Source organism: Cavia porcellus, unplaced genomic scaffold, assembly GCF_034190915.1.
Source record: "Cavia porcellus strain 051 isolate PalLab524CR breed Dunkin Hartley unplaced genomic scaffold, mCavPor4.1 scaffold_5, whole genome shotgun sequence".
NCBI classification, from domain to species: domain Eukaryota; kingdom Metazoa; phylum Chordata; class Mammalia; order Rodentia; family Caviidae; genus Cavia; species Cavia porcellus.
In genome coordinates, this window is record NW_026947488.1 from 83,050,629 (window position 1) to 83,076,813 (window position 26,185).

At 34.4% G+C, this 26,185-nt stretch overlaps 1 long non-coding RNA gene across 2 annotated transcripts in view; it reads right to left on the reverse strand.

The window, feature by feature from the left end:
- LOC106029042 (uncharacterized) overlaps nt 1-16,536 on the reverse strand; it is a 30,998-nt gene extending 14,462 nt beyond the window's left edge. For both annotated transcript variants that reach the window (XR_002788211.2, XR_001202687.2), the window contains exons 1-3: nt 16,348-16,536; nt 15,178-15,396; nt 1,167-1,261 (exon numbers count right to left, since the gene is read on the reverse strand). This is a non-coding gene — a long non-coding RNA (uncharacterized LOC106029042). The remainder of the gene's footprint in view (nt 1-1,166; nt 1,262-15,177; nt 15,397-16,347) is intronic.
- Nucleotides 16,537-26,185: the final 9,649 nt, after the last annotated feature.

The following is a 26,185-nucleotide window of genomic DNA, read 5'->3' on the forward strand; positions in this document are numbered from 1 at the left end:
GCCCCTGCAAATCTGTGCGCTTAATCCGGGGCCCTTCTTACACTGTAGACCCACTTGATCTCATTCCTTTCTCCTCTCATCAACTGCATCACGCGAAAACGGACTGTGCCAAAAATGTGAACCTATGCAGTGTAGTTAGTGTGAAATCAAAAGAAAGGTTTAAAAACATATTACCTACTATTTCTAAAATTGTTTCCTTTTGCCAACACCTACACTTTACTGCCCATCAAATATTTTGATCTGATCTACTAGTTATTCCATACATAGAATTTTAATGTTTTAAATAAAGCTATTAGAAGCTCCAGTGTCACATATTTTCTCTTCAACCTACTGAAATGCCCCTAGTAGTCTTACAGTTACATTTTGATTTGTACTAAACATATTTTAAAAGGTCTCAAATATTTTCTTAATATTTTCAGTTTTCAATTCTGGAGCACAACTTTTATTAAATAATGAAAACTTCAGCCTAGACAATTTGTGATTTATTTAGTCTATACTAAAAGTTTCTCAGGCTTTCTTTTTCTACATGTGTTATAAATGTAGAGAGAGGTTTACAAAACAGTTATCACCAAAAGAACTCCTAATGATCATTTTTTGGATTTATAGATCAACTTGAATAAGATAATAGAAGAATTATTAAGTAGATAATAATTCTTAAAAGTTTTTATTTTTACAGAAGTTTAAATTTTTAAAAGTTTAAATTTTAAAAGTTTAAAGTTTTACAGAATTGTAAGATTTAGGAAATTCATTCAACAAGAAATGTACTTTCACAGCCTTAATCTTTTCTTTCTGGTAGCATACCATGTCCAAGGGTGAAGATACATACAGTAAAATGAATGAGAATATTATTATATCACCATGAAAAACTATCATGTATTTGACATATGTTCGGGCTTTTAACTCCATCTGTTGCATAGGATGAGCTTATTACAGAGTTCAGATGTCCAACACAACCAACACTGTCCATCCCCCTCAGGTCCCAAAACTTGATAATAAACAAGCCAAACTTGCAAATAGCTGTTTGGCATCAAATGAAACAATTTTATCGGCCTTTCAATTGGCAATCTGATGTCAATTGACATCAAAGATTTAATATTCTTATCATTTAAAATGAAGATAAATTATGATATTACCTAACAAATTATAACCTGACTCAGGGGACTTACCTGCAGTATTTTAATTGCTCTTTGTGATGGAAAGCCTCAGCATGCCATCCTGCTGGTTTTCCATAGCACACAGGATACAATAATAGGTGTGAAAACTGCAAAAAAAAAAAAAAATGACATTCAGCTGAACAGATCTAAAACAAAGGGTAAAGAACAAAACAATGCCAAGAAAGAAATATTCTGGCTGAAACCATCAGGCAGTCACATGGAAAACTGTTTTAAAAGAAAAGTCTGACTACTAGAGTTGAAGTTTTATGAGGGCAGTGACCGAGTCTACCTTGCTCATCACTGTAATTCCTATCTTTCCTAGGAAAGCATCTGACATACGGTTTGGTGGTTGACAAATGTTTGTTGAATAAGTGAATGAGCAAATATAAAAATTTATTCCTAAAAAATAGATAAAATTTAGGAAAGTGGGAAACTATAGTAAGATAGTTCTATAGGCAATTTAATAACTCATCCTTATTCACTAAACAATAAACTTCTGAACTCTTACGTGTCATATCCTGCTACACACTGATGATAAAAAGGCTCACAGTCTAAAGTGAGAGACACAATCAGTCAATCATGATGATGCTTGGCCTGTTTGTGAAAGATAAAGTAGCCAAGTGTGCTTAGAGTTGTTTCTCCATCTTTTCTTTGTCCTGTGGATCTTTGAGTCTGTTTCTTTCCTAGTACTATACTGTTTTTATGACAGTAGTTGTGTCTGTGACACAGCTGTGTCCTATGTCAGATTCAGGACTGGCATACCCTGTGCCTTAACCTTGTTGCCTAGGATTGCTTTTGCTATTCTAGGTCTTTTCTTGTTCCATGTGAATTTTAGTATGTTTTCTCTCATTTTGTGAGGAATTCTATTGGTATGTTGATTGGGATAGCATTAAGTCTGTGTATCAGTATTGGAAGTATGACCATTTTCATTATACTGATTCTGACTCTCTCCAAGAATAGAGGATATCTTTCCATTTTCTGATATTCTCTTTGATCTTCCTTTTTATAGTACTATATTTTTCAGTGTACAGGTCTTTCATTAGATTGATTCTACAGTATTTAATTTTTCTGGAGTCTATTGTGAAAAGTGTGATTTTTCCTAATTTCTCTCTCAATGAGTTTGTTATTCATGCATAGGAATGCAATTGATTTTTGAGTGTTGGCTTTGTATCCAGCTACTAATGAATTTGGTTATTAAATGTACAAATCTTTTGGTAGATATTTGGGGGCCTTTTATTTAGGCTATTCTATTATCCACAAATAATGATAATTTTACTTCTTCCTTTCCTATCCATTTTTCTCTTATTTCTTTTTCTTTTCTAATTGCTTTGGCTAATGTGTTCAGAACTATATTGAACAGGAGTGGTGATAGTGGTCACCACTGCCTTTTTTCTGATTTTAAGAGTGAAAACTTTCAGTTTTTGAACATTTAGTGTGATGTTGGCTGTTAGTTTGTCACAGATGGCTTTTATCAGATTGAAATAAAGTACTATTCCAATTTCCTGAAGAGTTTTTATCATGATTGTGTTTTGGACTTTGTCAAATGTTTTCCTGCGTCTATTGAGTTGATCACGTGCTTTTTGTCCTTGCTTTTTTAATGTGGTATATTATTTTATTGATTTGCATATATTAAACCTTCCCTGCGTTCCTGGTATGAATTCCATTTGGTCATGGTGCATAATCTTATTGATGATTTGCTGCATTCTGTTTGCCAGTATCTTATTGAAGGTTTCTGCATGTATATTCATGAATAAGATTGACCTGTAGTTCTCTTTTTTAGTTTGCATCCTTCTCTGGTCTTGGTATCACAGGAATACTTACTTCCAGGAATGAGTTTGGGAATATTGCTTCCCTTTCAGTTTCATCAAAGGTTATAAGAAGTAGTGGCATTGCATCTTCTCTAAATTTCTTGTGGAATCCAATGGGATCTGGGTTTTCTTTGTTGTTGTTTTCTTGAATTAATTTTTTAATTTCATTAACATTATTTTATTTAGAATTTTTATGTCTTGTTGAGTTGGTGATTCATATGTACTATATCAAGGAGTCTGCCATTTCTTCTAAATTTTTAATTTAGTACAGGTTTTAAAAGCAGTATTGATGATCTTCTGGATTTCTTCAGGAGCTGTTATGCTTTCACCCTTTTCATTCCTACTTAAATGGATTTGGGTCTTTTTTAAAATAAGATTTTTTAAGGCTTTATCTATTTAATTTAATCTTTCAAAGAATCAACTCTTTGATTCATAGTATTGTTTTCTTAGTTTCATTTGCATTAATGTCTACTCTGTTCTTCATATTTCATCTATGCTTTGAGTTTAATCTGCTCTTCTTTTTCTAGATGCTTGAGGTTCAACATTAGTTTATTTATTTGAACTCACTCTGTTTTTCTGATATAAGAATTCACTGCTATAAATTTCCCTCATAGGACTGCTTTCACTGCATCCCATAATAAGTGATTCTGGAAAAACTAGCTTTCTACATCCCAAAAGTTGAACCTGGACCCATATCTTCTACCATATAAAAAAACTAAAATAGAAATGGATCAAAAATCTCAACATGAAAACAAAAGCAATCTTCTAGAAGATAGAATAGATAAAATTCTAGAAGATAAAGGTATAGGCAAAGACTTTAAAAACAAAACCCTGATCACACAAGAAATATTACAAAGAATCAACAAGCAGGAGCTTTTACATAGCAAAATTAAAATGCTTTTGCACAACAAAGTGAGCCACAACAGAGTGAAGAACAACACAGAGAATGGGAAAATTTTTTATCAGCTACTCCTCAAAGAACATCTAGAATGGACAAAGAATTTTTTTAAAAAATCCCCAATTCAAAGACTCAGTCCAAAAATGTGCATCTAAAGTGAGTTACAATTCTTAGACAAAGAAATACAAAAGCAAATTAGTACATGAAAAAATATTTAACATCACTGGTTATGCAAGAAATGCAAATTAAAACAAAGCTGTGATTCTATCTCACTCTAAAAAAAAATGGCTATCAAGAAATCACCCAATAACAAATGCTGTTGAGGCTGCGAGGATAACAGAACCCTCCACTGCCGGTAAACTAGAACAACCACAATGGAAATCAATGTGGAGATTCCTCCATATTGAGGAATAAAACTATAGGTTCCATTTGACCCAGCTACTCCCATGCTAGGTATCGTCCCAAAAGAGTTAAAAGCACCACAGATAAAGCATTCCCATGTATATAGCAGCACAACTTATAATAGCTAAATCTTGGAAACGGCTCATATGCCCATCATAAGATGAACAGATAAAGAAGATGTGACATTTGTATACAATGGAGTACTATTGTGGTGTAGAGAAGGGTACATTTGAGTCATTTATAGGAAAGTGGATGTACCTGGAGACTCAAATCTTGAGCAAAATAAATGAGACACACAAGTTTATTCTATTGTTTCTCATGTGTGAGAAACCCAAAGGGTAAATAAAGAGCAAAATGAAGGATGCATGTTGGGAAGTAGGATGAACATGTTCAGATGGGAAGGGGACAAGGAAGGAGGGAGAAAAGGAAGAAAAAAGAGAAATAATAGAAACAAAGCTTTTGCAAATGAGGATGAGGAGAAAGGTTGAAGGAAGAGTAAGGGAGTAGGAAAACCAGAACTGAGATATTTTATGCACAGGCACAAATTCCCTATGATGAGCCTGATAAATTAGTATTAGTGAAAACTAAAGTTAAGAAAACACAAAGTGAGAAGACTGTGACTGGAGTTTGAAAAATAGTCACGAGAACATAAATGAGAAAATTCTTAACTCCTCATAGGGGGAGACCTCAGGGAATGTTACCCAGAAAAGGTGCCATTTGATGTGGAGATAGACAGATGAGTAACTAGGTAATTTGCAAGACCATCAGAAGAATGTTGTGAGCAAAAGGAAACACAGGCAAAGGCACATAAGCATGAGAACATATTGTGATTTGTGGTATTTCCTGATAGCGTGTGCGAGGTACACACTGCACCTGGAAACACACACATGAAGCACAGAATAAAGGCCACTGTGAGCTCTGCTCCCAGACAGGGGCCAAACGTGGAGACTGAGAAACTTTCAAGGACTTTAGGGAAGCAAGACACACGCAAATTGTGTCTTTGAATTGTTATCTTTTGGATTTAGAAGACTGGCTCATTGCAGACTAATCTTGTCAAGAGGTAATTTAAAGGATAGATTTAATATTTTTAAGGTTCTTACTTTGGGCACATTAGAGATTGCTAGGATTGATTGATTGATTCATTCATTTAGTCAACCTTCATTTATTTGGGGAACATTGAACCAGATTCTTTTTTTTCTCATTTTTTATTAGTGTATATATACTGTTTACACTTTGTGGGGAGTTGGTACATGTACAATCACTCAGGAGTTAAAGGGTCAGCCTCAGAAACAAGAGAAAGTCTCTGCGGTGAGCACAACGTCCTACATCTCTTTTTTCCTTGAGGTACTTCCAGTTCATAAACACCATGGATGAAGAAGCATAAAAGCAAAGAAGCAAACAATGCTAAAAGACAGAAGTGAACAAAGCTTTCAGCAATCTTATGGAGATAGACAAATTGGAGTTCAGGGCACCAGGGCAGTGAAGACTTGAGGGGGTCAAGATTCAGGAGAGAAGGGAATTACAGAACAGCAAAAGCAACTGTCTAAAATCCTCAAGGTTATGTGTCAGTCTGTAAGCTGTACAGGGAGATAATTTAAGAAGTTGAGAGGAGTTACAAATTTAGATTTTTTTTACTCTTAGATATCAAACTATAAAACTCTAGAAAATAGATAATACATAAGATCTATCTAACTTTGTATTTAAGAATGGCATTTTAGATACAATATTAAAAACATGACTTGTGAAATAAAAACTTGATGAGTTAGACTTCCTTTATTGTAAACCCTGCTCTGTGAAACACAATAGTAAGATATGAAAAGACAAACTATGATGGCAGAAAAGTGCAAAACAGGTATTTGATAAAGGACTGTTATCCAAAATGTACAAAGCACTCTTAAGGTTCCACAATGTTAAGCAAACAATCTAATTTAAAAATGGAAAATTTTTGTACAGTTAACTCACAAGGGAAGATATACAGGCATACTAAAAGATGTTTAATGTCCTACGTCATTAAGGAATCACAAATTAAAACAATGAGATACTACAGTACACCCATTATGATTTGGGGGAAAAAATCTAAAATACCAGCAACACCCAATGTTGACAATAATATAGTTATAGGAATTTTCATTCACTACAATTCAGAAAACACAATGATACAGTCACACTGGAAGAAGATTTGACAGTTTCGTAGAAAACCAAACATACTTTTATCTTGTGAGATAGCAATTGTGATCCTCCAAATGAATTGAAAACTAACATTCATACAAAAACTACATACTAATGTTTCTTTATATCACCTTTATTCATAATTCTAAAACATGGATGTAGTCAAAATGTTCTTCCATAGTTGAACTGATGAACAAATTGTGGTACACCCACACAAATGAATATCCATACAAAGATATAAGCTATAAAGTCATGAAAAGGCATTTCTCAATCTAATCAAGTTGATAATCAAAATTAATCATCACATTACATATCATTATGCACTTGTCAAAACCCATAGAATGTACAACACAAAGAGTGAATCTTAATGTAACTTACAGATGTTAAATAATATGATCAATATTGAGTAATAAATTGGAACAAATGTACCTCACTAATGCAAGACATGAATGATAGGGCTATTGTATGTATATACTTTCCTCTCAACTTTTATCTTAGTCTCAAATTGCTGTAAAACATAGAGACATTAATTTAATCAGGCAACATTTAGGAAGTTGAGCTATCAATTGTCTTATAGTTCTATGTATATAAAAAATAAATTGGAGGAAATACTAAGTGAAGAGGGCACGATAAAACCAAATGCTTCGATTCAGGACTCTAGAAGGATTAAAAGTCTAAGGAGGAACAGTAGACTGATTCCCAGAGAGACTGGCACCCAGCCTTGAATCTAGTCATGATACATAAATCAGTGGGTCACATTTACATGCTACTCCTCAACGCATGCTAGAGGCTAAAGAAAATTTCCTAGAAAAAGATTTCATTCTTGGGCCTGGGGATTTAGCTCAGCGCCATAAGCGCCTGCCTTACAAGCAGGCAGTCGTGAGTTCGATCCCCAGTACCGATAAAAAGGAAAAAAGACAAAAAAAAAAAAAAAAAAGATTTCATTCTTAATCTCTACAATTTATCGTACCCAAAGTCTGTAACTCAAATAAAAATTACTTGATGTACCAAAGATAAAACTAAAAGAAATAGTATACTGTGAAAACAAAACCATAAGCAATATGAAATTTAAAATAACTGTAACAAGGAAAAAGATAAAACATTTTATCACAAGTATAAAATCTACCTATTAAAAATAATATACTTTCTAGAATATAACACACAGCTAGAAAAAGTATTCATGATCTGCAAAAGAGGTTATTATAAAGTATACACTTTGAAGCAATTTGAAGTTTAGAGAGCACAGAATATAAAAGGGATCATACGGAACTCAACAAATACATCTACTATGCAAACAACTGAAATCCAAGAATAGGACAGAGACTATTAAGACAAAGAAATGTTTGAAAAGGTAGTAACTGACAATTTACCAAAACTGAAAAAAAAATAAGCCCTTAAAAATGAATATGATGAATCAAGAAGGATAAGAAGTTTTAAAAGCATGTCTGGGAGTACCATTTTAAAAACTGATAAAAATACAGGCAAAAAGGACACATTTAGAACACACATGTATGCATAACATAGTATTTTAAAAGAAATAAAGATAAGACTGACAGTTGACATGTCAACAAAAACAATGGAATACAAAGGAAGATGCAACAGTTCTTAAAAAGCTTCTTGAAAGAAAGTAAATGCAAACTCAGAATACTACACTAAGAAAAAGCATTTGTCAACAATAGCCCCCCTCAAAAAAAGGAAAAAGTTAATCTTCATTTTGTGAGGCTAACATTCCACTCATAAAAAAATGATACAAAACTGTTGGAAGGCAAAAAAATACCAGACCAATATTTTTCATATATGATTAAGATGCAAAAATTCTTAACAACATATTAATAAATGGAATCTAGGAACATACGGAAAGTATAATGGAACATGATTCAGGGGAATTTACTTCAGAAATGTAAAGTTCATTTAACATTCACAAGCTAAACATTAAAGTGCACCTCGATAAATCAGGATAAAATCCGGTAAAATCCAAGAGCCATACTAAAAATAATTCTCAAGTAAAGAGACAAATATGAAATTCTTAAAATTCTAAGACTGAATGCTTCTCTCCAAAACTCAAAAGAAAGACAAAGATGTTCATTCTCACCACTAGTCAGTCCAAAGATCTGATTACTCGGTAAAACAAAAAAGAGAAACCAGATAAGAAAGGAACACATAAATTATTTTAATTCTTTTGCATGTGAAATTATATAGGTATTCTTTAAAATCTATGAAAAAGCTCTGAGAACTATTGAGTTTACCAATGTAGCAGCATATAAGAACCATGTATAAAAATAAATTATTTTTCTATATTTTTAGCAATAATAAAGTGAATGTGAAAACTCCTAAATTTCATTTACAGCAATATAAAAGTAAAATACTCAGGAAAAATCTTTAAAATACGCATATAAGCCATACACATAAGAAACAACAACATCTTGTTGAAAGAAATTAAATAAGGCCTAAGTAAGTAAAAAGATATACTATACTCATGGATTAGAAATATCACTATTATTAAGATGTCAACCTTTCCAAAACTGATCTATAAATTCCATACAGTTCTCCCTCCTCCCAGAGAAAACCTGGCAGGCTTATTTAACAATGTAGTGCCCAGAAATTATCCAAAAATTCTTTTCTTACACAGAAATGCAAAGGGACTAGAATATCCAAAACAAAATTTGAAGAAAAAAGAAGTAAAAGACAAATCCGAAAGAGTTGCAGTGTCAGATTTCACAATTTATTAAACCATCACAGTAGAAACTAGAGTAACAATAGACATATAAATGTGGAATAGAATAGAGGCTCCAGAAGTAGACTGTATGTATGATTTTTTTAATGTAAAGGTAATTCAACTGGCATAGAATAACTATCATTTGCAGCAAATAATGTAAACAAATTGAATATTTATGTAATATTATTATTGTTATTATTATTAATGTAATAATAATTTTTTAATGTAAAGGTAATTCAACTGGCATAGAATAACTATCATTTGCAGCAAATAATGTAAACAAATTGAATATTTATGTAATATTATTATTATTTATGCAAATATGTAAGTTTTGACTCTTGTCTAATATTGTATACAAAATTTGGCTTGAAATTAGTAAAAAAAATGGTATGAAGGAACTGGAACTATAAAACTTATAAAAAAACAGGATAAAATATTTGTAACCTTGAGTTAAATATAAAGATTTTAGAATAAGAAACGAACATAAATCATAGACGAAAAATATATAAATTGGATTTCATGAAAATTCATGTTAAGAACACGCAAATGTAATCTGACTGGGAGATTATATTTGTAAAACATCTATCTGATAAAGGATTTATAGCCATAATACATTTATTTTTAAAACTTTTACAATGTAATGGCCAAAAATGCAATTTTGAAATAGGCAAATAGACACTTTTTAAAAAGATATGTAGGTGGCAAATAAACACATGGAAAGACTCCCAGCATCATTAGTCACCAAGAAAATATGATTAAAATCTCAACAAGAAGACAATATATTCCTAGTAAAATAGTTAAAATTTTGATAACTGAAAATACCAGGTGTTGCCAAAGATATGAAACCAGGTCCCTCATATGCATACTACTAGGAGAATAGTAAAATTGTAAAATCATTTTGAAGAACAATTTAGTAGTTTTTGGAAAGTTAAACATAACATATATCACAAACTCAGCAGTCTGTCATATTTTTAACCAAAAAGAATAAAAACACATGTCTTTGAAAAGATAGGAGAGTGGGGAACAAAAAGGAACCAAGATATATGATATACAGGTACAAGCTCCCAATGATGAATGTGATTATCATATGTATCTAAAATGTGCCAATAAACTTAATTAGTAAAGATATGTCCATGAAAAACGCACGTGAATATCTATAGCAAATTTATCTGTAGTAGCCAAAACCTAGAAGCAATTCAAATGTCTACCAATTGGTGAATGAATAAACAAATTGTGTTACGTAAAATGATAAAAATGAATTGTTCATTTTTACACAGAGCTAATTTTTTAATACTGATACAGATGACACAAAAAGGAGCAAATATCCATGCATGACTCTCAAGAGCATTATGCTAAGTGAAAGAAACCAGAAACAAAATATCATGGTTCCTTACACATGAAATCTCAGAAAAAGCAGAGTTTAGGGATAGAAAGCTATTCCAGTGGTTACCAGAGAGTGGAATTGTGGCAAGAGGATTAAGTGTGAGAAACCCAGGTGAAATGGAAACCTTTCTATATTGTGATCATTGCAGTGGCAACACAAATACATATATTTGTCATATATCATTAAATTAGGTGTCTGGTTACTTTTTACTCATTGCTGGGACAAAACACCCAACACCTAAAATGAAGGAAGGAAAGTTTTATTTCTTACAGTTCTTGGAGATTTCAGTCCATACTCAGTTGGCTCCAAGGCAGCTGGCATGGCAGGGCAGCCATTCATGGCCACTGCAAACAGCAAGGCCCCAAGGGCAAGAGAAAGAGAGACACTCTCTTCCCGCTGTTGTGTCATCCTGGCTCCATCCCCAGGTGGGTGTAGCATTCACACCACCAATCCAAGCGCTAGACAACAAACCAATCACAAATGCTAGATTTGGTCAAGTCCATAATTCATGACGCTTGGGGGCCACTGACATAAACCATGACATTTAAAGTCAGTGTACTTGCATAATACTTCTATAAATATTTTTTAAAAATTTAAGTTGAAATAGAAAATTTTAAAACTATGATAATTTGCTGCTAAAAGAGCCCATATTAAAAGAAATATAAAAAGAAGTCCATTAGAAAAAAAAGCTCTTCAGAAAAAAAAATGAGTATGATAGCATATTGTAGCACAAAAGATAGGATGGGTGAGTGAAGCTAGAGTTCTAACTCATTTCTTAAGAAATATGAAAGAAATCGTTTGTGTTAAAGTTTATAAGTTGAAGGTATATGTTGTAATTTTAAGATAGTCACTCAAAGGATAGAAAAATCTATAAACAAATAGCTAATCAACTCAAAGGACATAGGGTAACAAAGATACAGAATTAGTAAAAAGAACAGGACAGGAACAGATGGAAAACAAATAGGAAGATTACACATTCACTCAAAACTCTGTCAGAAGTCATACCAGATACAAATGTACTATTTCAACTGACAGACAAGTTTTCCAGGCTAGCCAAAATGTAATTCTGCATAAATTACAAATGATAGATGTTAAATAGAAGGACACAGAACAAAGGACAAAAACACCCTCTATAATAGGCAAACACTGTCAGTATGCCTATTACATTAATAGGCATATTACATTAATTAACATGGGAATATCTTTATTAGTATAAGAAAGATAAGTGAAAAGAGCATGTCTAAAAATTAAAAAGGCGCATTTTATAATGATGAAGGATCAACTGAATAGAAGTATATGATCATTCCAAATTTGACTGTACAGGACAATCTTACTCTGAAACTTATACAATGAAATTGGAGAGAACTAAAAGGAGAAGCAGACAATTCACATAATACTTGTAGATTTTAATAACTTCTCAGAAATAGAAGAAATAAGTAGATAAAAATAAGTCTGTAGTAGATCAAATAACTGGATTAAGGATAATTTTATTTACCCATATTCAAAGATGCATAATACATGTTATTTTCAAATCTTGGTGAAACATACAAAAATTGATCATATTCTGCTCTGTAAAACAAATCTTAAATAACTAAAATCTAGAGTACATTCTGACTACAGTGAGCTTAAGTTTAAAAAACAAAAATAATTTTAAAGATATTCCAGATGTTTCTCAAATCTTAGAAATAAATGACTTCATTTTAAAGAAATTGCGTGTACTTTAGAAATTCTTAACTGAACTTGCAATGAAAAACAAAGTAACAAAATTTATAAAATAAAGCTAAAGCTTATAGAGGAGCCATAAATACTGATAGTTGAACTTGTGATTTTTTTTTTATTTTGTCACGGTGCAAAATTGATACACATTTAGGACTTCAAGTCTTGAATGTTGATCTTTCCACCCCCGAGAAGTTGCTACTCTCTTGTGCTGGCTCGTGTGGTGACCCAGAGCTTCCTGTGACCACAGATTTTGAGGGTAGATAGCCAATAAATACTCTGCAATATGCTATGCTGCTGGTGTTTATGTTTTGCTTCCCATCGTATTTTTAAGAGACTACACAAGAGTCTCAACAGTTTATGGTGAATAGGCTTTTTTTTTTTTTTTTTTTTTTTTTTTTGGTACCGAGGATCGAACTCACAACTACACTCTTGCAAAGGCAGGCACTTGTGCCGCTGAGCTAAATCTCCGGCTGAGGAACAGGGTTTGTGCTAGATGAGTTCGCCTAGCTATAGGCTAAGGGGTTCCAAGCCTGTTTAGGATGTGCTAGGTTAAACTACATTAGGTGTATTAAATACTTTCTTGACTTACAATGTTTTCAACTGAAGAAGGGTAAATGGAGACATTTAACCCCATCAAAAATGAAGAGCCTTTTTACATATAAAATTATAGTCTTCAATAAAAATATTGGAGGAGGAGAAGAAGGAGGAGAAATAAGGAACAGAGAAAAGGAAAACAGCAGAAAGTATACCCTCAGGAGATATGGAAAAATTAAAATATTACAAGTGACTTTTTAGCAATGCAATTAAACATATATAAAGAAGGGGAAATTCCTAGAAAAATACAACTTAATGAAAATGATTGAAAAGAAAAGAAATTTTAACTAATTTAATCTAGTAAACAAATTGTTTCAGTAACTAAAGACTGTCAATAATTTAAAGAAGATATAACACCGATTAATTAAACTCTCACATGGAACAGAAAGAGTCAGAATTCCTCTCCAAAACAAGTTTTTAAAACTTGTTTTTGAAACAAATATAACGTAATATCAAAACCTACGAACACATTATAAGATGTTAAAATTATAACCCATTTTTTTCATGAACATAAGTAACAAAATCCTAAGCAAAATATTAGCCAATAAAAGCCAGCAGTACATTAAAAGCATAGTATTTCATAAATAAGTTAGATTATTGTAAAAATGTAAGATCAGTTTAACACTATAAAATCAGTCAGTATTATTCAGATAAGCAAACAAAGAAAATAACGTGATAAAATAGGATCATGATCAAATAGTTTGGTCAAAATAGTTGTACTACAAACATTTGATAAAATTCAAATTATGTTTCTTTTAGAAATTTTTAGCAAACTTGAAATGAATAAAGTACCCTGAATCTGATTGAAAAACATCTGTAAAAATGAAAGAGTGAATGGTATGAAAAACCTTGCAGAAAAAAAAAATCATACTTGTTGGTAAAAGTCTTCTTTCTTAGGTGAGAGATGAAGGGAGGAAGGATGAACAGTCTTTACTTTTATTCAACTTTGTATTGAGATGTTGGTTATCACAATGAGGAAAGAAAAATGCAGATTATACCTGGATTTATAAGGAAGGTACATTCCCATTATTTTCAGGTAACACATTGTGTGCCTGGAAAATCCAAAGCAACATATAAACACTGTTAAAATTTTTTAATGAATTTGGAAACGTCTTCAGATATAAAAGCAAATTTTCAAATAAATTCCTTTTTTATCTTCCAGCAACAATTAAAAAAGAAAAAAATTAAAACATTTCTCATAGTGTCAAAAGATATTAAATGAAACTAATTAAGCTAAATTAAACTAAACTGAAAATATATCTAATAAAATGGATATGATCATCACACTGAAAAGTGCAAAGCTTATTCAAAGAAATTGAAGACCTTCAAAAATTGTTGCAAACTGAAGTATAATGAAATTAAACAAATCAAAATGCTCACGGATTAGAAATTTTAACTATATAAGAAGTGAATTCTTCCCTTGATTAACTGATTCAATAAACCTCTATCAAATGTCCAAGACATGTTTTGTTTTGTCATGTTGTTTTTAAAAATTGACAGACTGACTTTAAATTTTATTTGGCAATGCAGAGGGCAAAGACCATTAAAAGTTATCTTGAAAAGGAAAAACATTGAAGACCTCACATAATTAGATGTAAAAAATTCCCAACAAGCTGGAATAGTTAAATAATATGGACTTGGCTCAAAGTAAGACAAAAATATCAATAAAACAAAATACAGTGTCCAGAGCTGACCATATTTTTTATGAATGATGGAAAGATGGCCTTTTAAAAAATAGTAATGTGCAAATTCATATTAATATGAGTCCTAAATCTATAATTTTTGAAAAGGAATGAATTGACTTTTTTGTCATACTTCACTCAAGTCAGTGGTGAACTGCAGATATAAATGTAGGGTGTAAAAGAGCAAAAAGACATGAGCTCACAAAAGAATATTTTCATCATCTAGAGTAAGCAAGACTGCTTAAATGAGACACAAAATGCATTAACCATTATTTTTATAAAATGAAAAGCTGGATAATATTAAAATTAAGAAAGCTGGAGATTTAACTTAGTAGCATAAGCACCTACCTGGCAATTGCAAGGTCATGTGTTCAATCCCCCGTACCAAACAAAAATAAATAAATAATAATATTTATACTCCACATATAACATCACTAGAAATGTGAAAAGGTACCTATAGAATGTGAGAAGGTATTATATATGCATACATAACAGATAACTTATATGTACTATATGTAACAAATTCCTACAAATAATTAAGGAAAATACAATACTAGAAAAAGTGACTGAATTATTTTTCAGGTCATTTTCTTATTGCTGGGACAAATACCTTACACCTGCAGCTAACAGGAGAGGTTTAATATGATTCACCTGCATAGTTCATGGTCTGTGGCCCCAGGACAGAACAGCACTGCAGAGGAAAGCTACTCACAGCCGGGCCACCAGGATGCAGAGAGGAAGGAGGAACCAGGAAGGGAGATGTACCTTCCGGTCTTATCTCAGTGACCGTCTCTTCTGATTAGACCCCAGGTCTTCGCAGTAAATCCACTATACCACCTTCATAATCCAATCATCTTCCAAACAAGAATGCTTCGGAGGCCATTTGAGATGAAATATTTGACATAAATATTTAGAATATTTGAAATGAACTTAAAATATAAAAGTTATAAAATATAAAAATAAAATATTTGAAAAAACATAATATTAGAAATGAGTACTTAAAAGTAATGACCTAAATCATTGAGCTGTAATGCAAAAAAATTCAATTTTATTAGTCATGATAGAAATACAAGTTAAAACTCCAATGGGATGTAATTATGCACTGACTAAAAAAGCTAAAATATAAAAGATTAAAGGATAGTAAAGTCACGGAGTAAACGGAACTTTCCCACACTGCTGATAGGAATATAAATTGGAATTACTAATTTGGAAAGATGGTTGACTGTAGATACTAAAACTGAGTTTTCATATTCTATGAAACAACGAGTTAATTGTAACATATGCATCTATCAGACATGTAAGCATAACAGTTACGTACAAAAATATTATAGCATTCCTCAATACATCCCAAACAAGGATGAACTAAATACTTACTAACAGAAGAATGCATAAATACATTGTGGTATATCCACAAAGCACTATGGCAGTGGAAGTGAGCAAATTACTGCACATACACAGTAATATGGATGAATCTCATCAAAACAATGTTGAGTGAAAAATAGGCACAAAAGAGTACATAGGAATAAAGGAATCTGTGCAAAGTTTAAAAAACAGAACACCAACTTATGGTATGAATAGTTAAGCCAATAGCTATCTTTGGGGAGGTATAGGATGCTCAAAAACAGGGAAGGAGGTGAAAGGGGGTGGCTCCGGCTATTGTTAATGTTCAGTGTATTGTTCTAGGTTGTTACCTGTGCAAGTTCATCTCATAACAATTAACAGTATTCGTGTCCCACCCAGATCTCCTTGACTCAGCTTATGCTGAGATCACAGCTCAGTCTTTGTTTTGAGAATTACCTTACATCAAAGAAAGTCACTTACCTGGATTCTTAGGAAGTTGTCGCCCTATCAGAGTGTTCCATAGTCAATAGCTGAGTGACACAGAAGTAGAAAAGTTCAGTTGGAGGGGTCACTAATACTCCAGAGCTGCCCACAATATCACAGTACTTTAGTTGAACCCAGATTCCTCTTTTGGAGTCAATTCATGAGTCTTTCATATTTCAGTTTATCTTGAAAGCCTGAGGTACTGAATACCTCGGTTCTGCACTATCCTTACAAGGATATTTATAGAGTGAACAACTGGGAAGATAAAAATAGGGTCTGTTTGGAACAAAGAGGAGGTTTATTTATCATCTTTTACAAATGTAAGAAAGACAGTATCTCCTATGGCAAAATTGAAACAGATGGCTGGCTGTTATAAAAGATACAAGTCTCTACATTTAGGGCTCCTCTCCACTAACAAAACTCACTATTTGTGCAGAGCATTGCATGATACTATTTACATCATCTTATTGGAATTAAGGATCAGAAAACTAATTCAAACGCTGACACTCTGCCTACTGCTATTGTTGACAATAAGTTTCTGACCCAGAACTTACCAGCATCCATGAAATTGTGGCAAACTAATTTGTAAGCTTGAAAGTAAGGTAAATTCTTTACAATTTTTCTCCTCTCTGTCTCACTTCATTTATTCCCTCATATGTTAGAGTCAAGGATATTCCCTCAATGAATCACTTGCATAAAAATTCCCATTTCACTTTTGTGAGGTCATGTGTTTGATTTCCAGAACTGTGTAAACAAAACAAAACAAAAAGTAACTCAGGAAAACTTTCTTGAACAATATACCTGCAGCATCATGATTTGTTTGGTTTTCTGTATATACACTATATTTATGAGTTTTAAAAATAGTTTACTTAAATATAAAAAGCTAGAGTATAGAGCATGAATTAAGAGAGTAGGAGGAGACTGGAATTTTAAACCAGTTAAAAACTATTACTAGAAAAAAGAAAAGGAGTAAAAAGCTAAAAACTACCCCTAAAAAGAATTACTACAGTTTAAATTAGAGCTAACAAAAATCAAGACAGTAGCATATCAACAGAGATAGAGGCATATTCAAAAGATTATTAAATGATAATTTGCAGGAATAAAGTACAAAAATCTTTAACAATTGGTACTATACAAATAGCAATGGATTAGAATGCACACAGCCGTGAACAACTACTACATCAGAAATGATGTCTACAGGCAGACAGTCTCTGGGCCTGCTAGAATGGGTGGGGCTTGGCAACTAGTTGAACCCACAGGGGAAGAAACAAATTGAGAAACCTCTAAAGTTTTCAAGCTTGGTAACTTACAGAATAGCGGCACCCTTAAACTGAAACAGATAACACTTGTGTTTGCGTAACCTCAGTTCTTTGGTTTTAATTTGAATGATTCTCAAATATATCCAGCTCCTCTGAAAAAATCAGTGAGTTATCTGAATATCTTATTCCACACACACACAGTTTAGCATAAGATGTGTTTTTCATTTTAAATGTATTTTCAAAATCACACCAATTAGAAGCCATAAAGAAAGGAATGTAGACCAATAAAGTAAGCCAGCTTGGCAGATGATGTATCACTTTTAATCACACAGCACATGCAGCTGCCAATTGCTATTTTTTTCTGTTAAAGAACACTTTACAAATCACTTGACTTATTCACTGATCTTTCTAAGGTAGCAGAAAAGCAGCTGGATTTTATGGAGTGAGACTCTGAATAGCTAATTCACAATCTTTTAACATATATCCCCTTTTAATGCAAACAGCTCAGAATTAACCCACCTTGAATGATTAAGAACCCATGGCTTTCCATCTTCCCTTCCTCATAATTACCAGTATCTTTTAAGGAGGAAAGCGTGTTTGCTGTTCATTAATGGTAATACTACCTAGGCAGACCAGTCAGTAAGTCCATGATCCTTCAGTCACTTTGGAAGCCAAATTATCCTCTCCACCAGGACAAAATCAATTAACACCACTAGGGACATCATTATTGTCACATTATGTCACTCGATAGTCTCCAGGGCCTACAAGTGATTTAAATTTTTTTTTACTGCTATAATTCGTGTGTGTGCATGTCTGTGTGGGGGCATTATGGGGGTTGTAACACTTCACACTGACAAGGAAAATTTCTATTATACAAAACTTAATTTTACAGCATAGAAAAATGCAAGCTGCAATTTTAGGTCTTTGGGAGAAAACGATTATACACTATGATAATTCTGAAGCCTAAATGATTTGTCATACTAAACTGTATTTCAAAGCTTTGCTTAAACAAAAACCACATTGGCAGGATCCATGAGGCACTTAGATGAGTTCAGAGTCCAGCAGGGACTGGAAATCAACCAAATTATGGCAAGTTACACAGATGTGGAAATCCAAGAGGCCAAAGCTGTGAATTCTCGTCTAGTAAAATCAACTTCTTTCCCATCATCAGAAATGGTATAATTTTAGTTTTGCAAAGATACACACTCACAGCATTAGAAAAAAGGTGACATGCCTGAATGTGTACGGCAGAACCAGATTGCCTCAGGAAGCTGGAATTCATGTTCCATGGCAGAAGACCCAGTAGTTAACACCCTTAGAACTGCTCCGATGCCTTAGTCTGTGAAGAAGTTGGCAGAGTGGCGGGACATTCAGCAGAAACCACATTTGACATCGTTCTCTTCTGACAGTTATCTTTTGCTTTTCCATTTCCATAACTCAACACTACCAGAGAATATTAAATGGGATCTGAGTTCAGAGTTTGTAGTTGCTGTTAAAAGGGAATTTTAAAAATTCCCAAGTAAATTAAGCAGAATGTTTTTAAATGACTGGTTTGCTTTTTAAAAAGTAGACTCAACTTCTGTATTTTGGCCTCCATCAGGGGGTATTTAATTAAGTCTATTCTGTCTAACATGATCTGATGTCATTGTACAAGGATATGTTCTTTGTTAGCAGCACTCTTAGTTTCAGACTCCTCTGTGTATTTGAAACCATGGTAACAGAGCAGTAAGCTAAAGCCAATGAGATAATGAGATATTCTCATTGTAATTGTGTTTCATGAGGGCACAAGATCCCACGGGTGGTATCTGACTGTCTTACAACTGCTAACAGAATTTAAGAAGCAGACATATATTTGCATGGTACTGTTTTCCATAACAGCCATGTAAACATTTGTGACTTGGCATTTTTAGCTGTTTCCTGTACATAAAAGTATGTAATGTGCATTTATGTCACAAAAAGCCACACAATTAATGAATATCAATATTTAAAAATCCTTAGAACTTCAAGGAACTTCAGATTTGAAATGCACCAAGCAGGCTGTGGAGATGCTGTTTTGCATTATAATTACGAGCTGGGGTATGGTTTATGAGGAGAGGAATTCATCAAAGCAAAGAAAAAGAGACAGAGAGCAGCTAGCCCTTCACCTCCCCACCACCCCGTATGCACCTCCGAAAGGAGGGACAAAACTAACGCTAAGCAAGACGCCCTGTGCTTTTACAAGGAAAACTGCACTTTCCTCATAAATGAAAGCACTTCACCTTGAACAAGGGGGAAAACATTTGGAGAATAAAACCAAAATATTTACAAGACATCTCTTCTTCTGAACTGAAATCAGAGAGGGAGACACCTCACTTTTGAGCGCCTTCTCTTCTGTTACTGTTTGAAGTTTCCCCACAGTTTTCATTTGAGTTGCAGATTTATGCATAAGTCACTGAGTCCATGTTCTCCATCCTGATGAGGTTGCCCTAACAGGCATTGTGTCTTTTAATAAATAATTTAAAACCAAAAAAAGAGAAAGTGCAATATGGAATGACTGGTTGATTTAAGCAAGGCTAAGATTTATGCACTCTCATGTCACTAGGCTTCCCACCAGGAGCCCTGCTTTAGAAAAGAACTGACCCAAGAACGTGCATTTTGTCGGCTTTGTGATGCTGATAGCCCAGGGGACAGAGGTGATGCTGAACACTGAACTTTATAGACAAGGATTCTGTTTGCTTTTCACTTCACAGACAAAGGGTGTCACTCTTTGGTTTTTAAAATGTGCCAGTGCCATTTCTAAAATGTTTTAGCATAGAGATCTAAATTAGTATAAAAATCATATTAATAGAGAAAAGGGAGTTGGTTTTGTTAAAGTCAGTCAAGTACTGCAGTTGTAGAGGAGGGGAGATCTCTTTCAACATGTCAGTAGTGGAGCATTCTTGTCATGTAAAGACAGGCAACTCTCTCTCTCTCTCTCTCTCTCTCTCTCTCTGTGTGTGTGTGTGTGTGTGTGTGTGTGTGTGTGTGTTTTGCATGTGGATAATTGCATTTGGGAAATAAAATCTATTCTATAGCTGGTTGTACAGAAAGAATATGTCACAGAGTTGCAGAATATGGTCTTCATCTCTGTGAGATAAGGGTGGCCTCATCATTCATGGCTGTTGTGGCAAAACACAGCCCCAAATGGGTAACGAGACCACCCCTACTGAGGGGAGATAACTTCTATATCAGAGCTGTCATGACCCATTAGGTCCTCACACTGCCTATTCTTGGATATGTCTCCCAGGCAGCCCTTTATTTTCACATCGGAAAGGGGGAGACCTCATTTTCTTATAAATCTCTCTTTCTTGTTCCTGACAAATAGGAAATGGCTGTCAGGTTTGAAGCCTCCCCCTGGGTGCCATGTTGAAGTGTTCAGCAAAGACTGGAGTTGACAACATTGGCAAGAGTTTGTTAAATAGAGTCATAATTATTGCAAAATGGCTTTACTTTTTGGACTTTGAAATCAATTACTCTTTTTTAATCCAGATGATTTCATCTCCTTAAACCTTGGCTAATTTTCCTTTTAGAGAATGACACAAGAACTACTTGGTTCATATCAAACATGTTTTAAAAATATTAGACTCACAAGCGTATTATTTACAGAATAGATTTTGTGGCGTACTCTCTTCAGGTTGGAATCTTTTAATACTGTACCTTAGCTCAAGAAGAGCAGGTGTCCACAGAAATTGATTCTCTTTTGTTAAAATGATAACCAGATGTTGGCACTGATTTCCCCCATTCTATCCCTTGCTTTTTATAATGACAGAAGTCGACCTTTCTAGTTTTAAGGAGTGAGGACGTGTGCATGGAGAGGGCTAACAAAATCCATATTTCAGGTAGAACGAAGCAGGTAAATGACTTGGCAGCTCAGGCTCACCAGGTGCTGCAGCAGTGACATGAGTTTAGGGACGTGTAAATGAGGGAGTGGGTGGTCAGCATGCAATAACTGATTGCATATGGGAAACAGAAGCAAAATATCTGCCTTTGGTAAGTGAGGCACCATCCCCCACACTTCCACCTCTCTGACACTAAAGTTCAGGCCCTGGGGGTCCTGTAGGTAAAGCATCCACCCAAACCCTTGAGTGAGCAGGACCACGGTGGAGGAGGGTGTCTCCCAAGCAGGCAGAGGCCTCTGTGGACACGAATGGGAAAAAGATCATTTTACAGACAGAGGTGTGTGGTCCTTACAGAAGGGGCATCCACCAGGATCTGAACGCTGCAAGTCCTTGGAAGTGTAGGTGGAGGTGGGGCAGGAACGCCTTCCTTTGGGTCTTCATTTCTTCATCCAAAAGGTAGTAAAACATAAATATCACAAACAATATCTAATCCACAGTTTTTGTTAAGAATTACATGAAATTATATGTACTTTAATAGTAATATTTCTATCAATATAATATTCATTGTATTTTATGTATATGAAGGCGTTCAGGGGGTGGGTATATTGGTCTTACCTCCTTCTGAGGAGCAAATAAATGATATGGGATCCACAGAGGTTCCACAAGAATCAAAGAAGCAAAAGTATATGAAGCACCTTGGGAATGCCAAAATGTCATGAATGACGGTCAAAATAATCTTTAAATATAAAATTATATATATAGTTATATATATGTGTGTGCATATATACATATATATGGATAAATATATTTATAAATGTAAATGCTTAGCCTTGTCTTAAATTTCAACTTCCTGCCTTTTAATTCAAAAAGACTGAAAAATGAAAGAATAAATAGATGGAACTTTATTTCTTAAATTTATTTTTATACTTTTTTTTTTTTTTTTTTTTTGTCTTTTTTGTTTTTATCGGTACCAGGGATCGAACTCATGACTGCCTGCTTGCAAGGCAGGCGCTTATGCCGCTGAGCTAAATCTCCAGCCCCTTAAATTTATTTTTAAAAGAATGATTAGAAGAATCACCTTGGGGTTCTTTTCCCCACCTTCCTGTGGGTCCATCTCAGGAAGCCTAGTGATGAGGGCTGTAGATTCCATTCAGCAGCTCCTGGGGGTAGGTCTGTAACCAGAACCATGCTTCAGCGAGAGATAGGCCGAAAAAGCCACAATTATGATATGGGGGGCATCTGACACAAACTATCACATGTGAGGTACCCATACCCACTATTAGCATGAAAAACACAACTTAAGAAAGTCAAGTTAGAATTGGGGTCTAAGTTTTTAGAATTTCTGCTTGAAAGACATACATGAGTAGGGATTTTTGAAATGTAGAGAATGGATAGTTTTGTCAGAACCACTCCCTGATGCCTCTTCCTTTTCTCTAGTCATCGTAGACATGGGAACTTAGTTGATTTATGTACTTTTAGAATAAGCAAAGAACTGAGCAGAACCCCCAGCCCTCTCCTCTTCCTTAGCCCTGTCTGAATTCTCCTAATATTCAGGCCTCAGAGATATTAGCAATTGTTAAAGAGAAAACCATCACCCTGAGCCAGGTATCTGCTAATGATAGTTCAGGCTGACCCAGTTTATCAGATGTTTCTGTTGCCTGGCAGAATCTTAGCAAAATGTGGAACTGAGTCACAGAAAAATCCAGCTGCAACTGTGTACACAGTGTCTCAAGCATGAGAGCAGCAACTGTGTGGTGCTCAGTAGAGACGTTGTTAGGAGGACAATGTTTGGAAAGCACCAGAACGGACGGAAGAAAGCCACCAAAGCTTTCTTCCCCATTGTGTCTGCTTTGCATTCACTGGTTCTTACAACAAGGGACGAAATTCTTTAACTACCCTCCATCTCCACATAAGGATAATATACATGTCACTCTACAATTGTTCTTTCCTGCACACAAATAAGTCTGTCTTGCAGAATTATTCATTAACTGTGGCTTTCCAACAGTCTTTAAAATTGGGAAAACTGAAATTGCTTCCCACAAACCCATAGCTTCGGGGGAGCCACAGTGAGGCAGAACCATCAGGAGTCCCTCATGTCTGGAGGATGAACACTTATTTATTGCTCAGATGAATACATTCTGGGAGGACTGGAAAGACTTCCCAGGTGAGTCTCTCTCTGAGCAGAGGGTAGGAAGTAAACAATTCCTGAATGTAGTTTTGAGTCTGGCCTTCCCAGTAGACCCTAAGCCCTCCATAGGCAGTAAGGACGTCCATTCTGTTCACTGTTGTTTCCCAGGCAACAGGCACATGAGGTCCTGAGCACAAAGTAAGTATTCAGTTCATTCAATGAATTAATAAGTGAACGAGCTAGCATCCTGTTCTGTGCATCTCTTACCTTTTCTGAGCTTTTTAACTCGAAGAACAAATTCAAGTCTTCTATGATTTTGCTGCTTCAAATTTTTGTCCTTTTTTTTTTTTTTTTGAGCTCTATCCTTTTCTTAGGTCTTCTTTTATTGCTTCTGCTGTGTCAAAAGCCCATGTTAAAACCACCAGATGCTAGATAAGAAGCAGTAAGAGAGTGTGTGAACCTACACTCCTACCTAGCATGGTGCTTCAGTGTCTAACATTTCCACAGCCCTACTTCAGAGCCATGAGGCTGAAACCATCACACACATGTAACTGATTAGAGCTAAGCACTCTGTATGCCACATTCATCTTGTGAAACTTCAGTTCTAGCCAGCTACAACAACCTAGGAGATTACCATGGCAAAGAAAATTATTTTCTTAAGTGAAGGCTGGTTGACCACCACAGTGTGGTCAAAATAACTCATTTTCTCCCTTTAAGAAGCACTAACTCAAACATGACAGGGACTTATGCACACACACACCAGCCCTGTCATTTTCCTGTTCTTGCATGGCCCCTGCAGGGACCTAGGCTCTCCAAGGTGCCTGTCAAAGGCAAAAGGAATTATACATTCAGAATCTTGTTCTCTGAAAATCCTTCACTAGTAAAGGAATTAAAAAAAAAATATGTTCTATGATGAAAACCCACCAAAAATGAGCTTAAGGAAAATGATTCCTTTTTAAAGTTTGAAACTAACATGTGTAAAAATAGCCCTTATTCTAGCTCCAGAAAGAATAGAGTACTACAAAAAATTGAAGACGTTCTTTAATAATCCTTGAGACAGTAACTGAAGACACATAGCTTAGTCTTCATGATTTGTTTAAAATGAAATCGAAATTCTTAGGTAGAAGACAAGGAAAATTTTACAATTGAGCTATTTCTTAATATACAAATTTTGAAAAGGTGGAGAAATTAAGTTTACAATGATTAAATTAAAATTTATGCTCATGCGAGATTTTTGAAAGGAAATTCAAGGGTGACTTTTTATTAGTGCAACATAGTGTTTTCTGTGAAACAATAATATCTAGTTGATCAACATAGTATTTTCAAACTAAAATTATTCAATAGCTGAATATTTTTGAATCAGGTGCTAGAGATGAGCTTGACTATTATGATGACGGACTGTGAAAGTACCAGGATTTACAGAGATATTTCAGGTTATCCTCGAAGAGATTTCTAGTCCCAGTGTTATGAGCTTGTCTGGGACATTTTATAGTCATCTTGTGAAGAGCTGACTGTAAATACATTGCTTCTTGCAACTCTGATTCTTAGTGCATTTTGAGGAAAGAGCATTAAATATAATCATAGAATTTCAGAGCCGAATGGAACATTGGAGGCCTTTTTGTCAAACATATTAATTCGCAAATGAGGAGGAAGAAAGGCCTTGAAAAGCAAAAGATATGCCCAAAGTCATCCAACTAATGAGTGGACTCTACACAGGTTTTCTGACTTTAATTTCTACTAGGTTTAGAAATCACTATTCTACAGTGCTATATATTATAGTATGTACACATATACACTAGTTTAGGAACATTTCTATTCTAATTTTTAAAAAAATTTATATTTAGAACATGAAGTTATACAAATAAACAGTTGTAATTTACTTGAAAATTTTCAAGGTTTATTCCTTAATTTTCCATAAAATTCCATAAACTCTCATTTAATGTTTGGAACCATAGTATGCAGTAGACATTCTCATATATGAGGAAAGTAAGACTCAGAGAAGTTTGGGGACCTGGCCAGTGAACCACAGCTAAAGAGCATTATGATGCTTGGACTCTGCAATTTTAAGTGAAATGTGAGGCCTAGACATTTGGGGCAAAAGTGAAAATTTAGCCAGAACTGAGAGTTGTAATTGAAAAATGGATGAGTTGTGTGATAAGAATAATTATAAAGATGTCTCCCAAGCTTCCAGTCTCTTAGCTATTCAATGAAACATTCATCTAGGCATGCTGTGACAGGACTATGCCAGTAGAATTAAAGTTACTAATCAGCTGCATGTAAAATAGGAAGAGTAGCCTCAGTCATCCAGGTGGATTCTGTTTAATCACCCGAACTTTCAAAAAAGCAACAGCAGGAGATGGCACAGAGAAAGAGACGTGAAGCGTGAGAAGGGCTCAACCTGCCGTTGTTGGCTTTGAAGATAGAAGAACAGGGCATGAAACAGGGAATGTAAGAGCCTTTAGAAGCTGAAGCAACAGCCAGCAAGTGGGCAGGGACCTCAGGGTTACACTCTATACAACTGAATCCTTGGCACAACTAGTGTGAGCGTGGAAGCAGATTCATTTCCAGAGCCTCCTCCATAGGCAGATGCA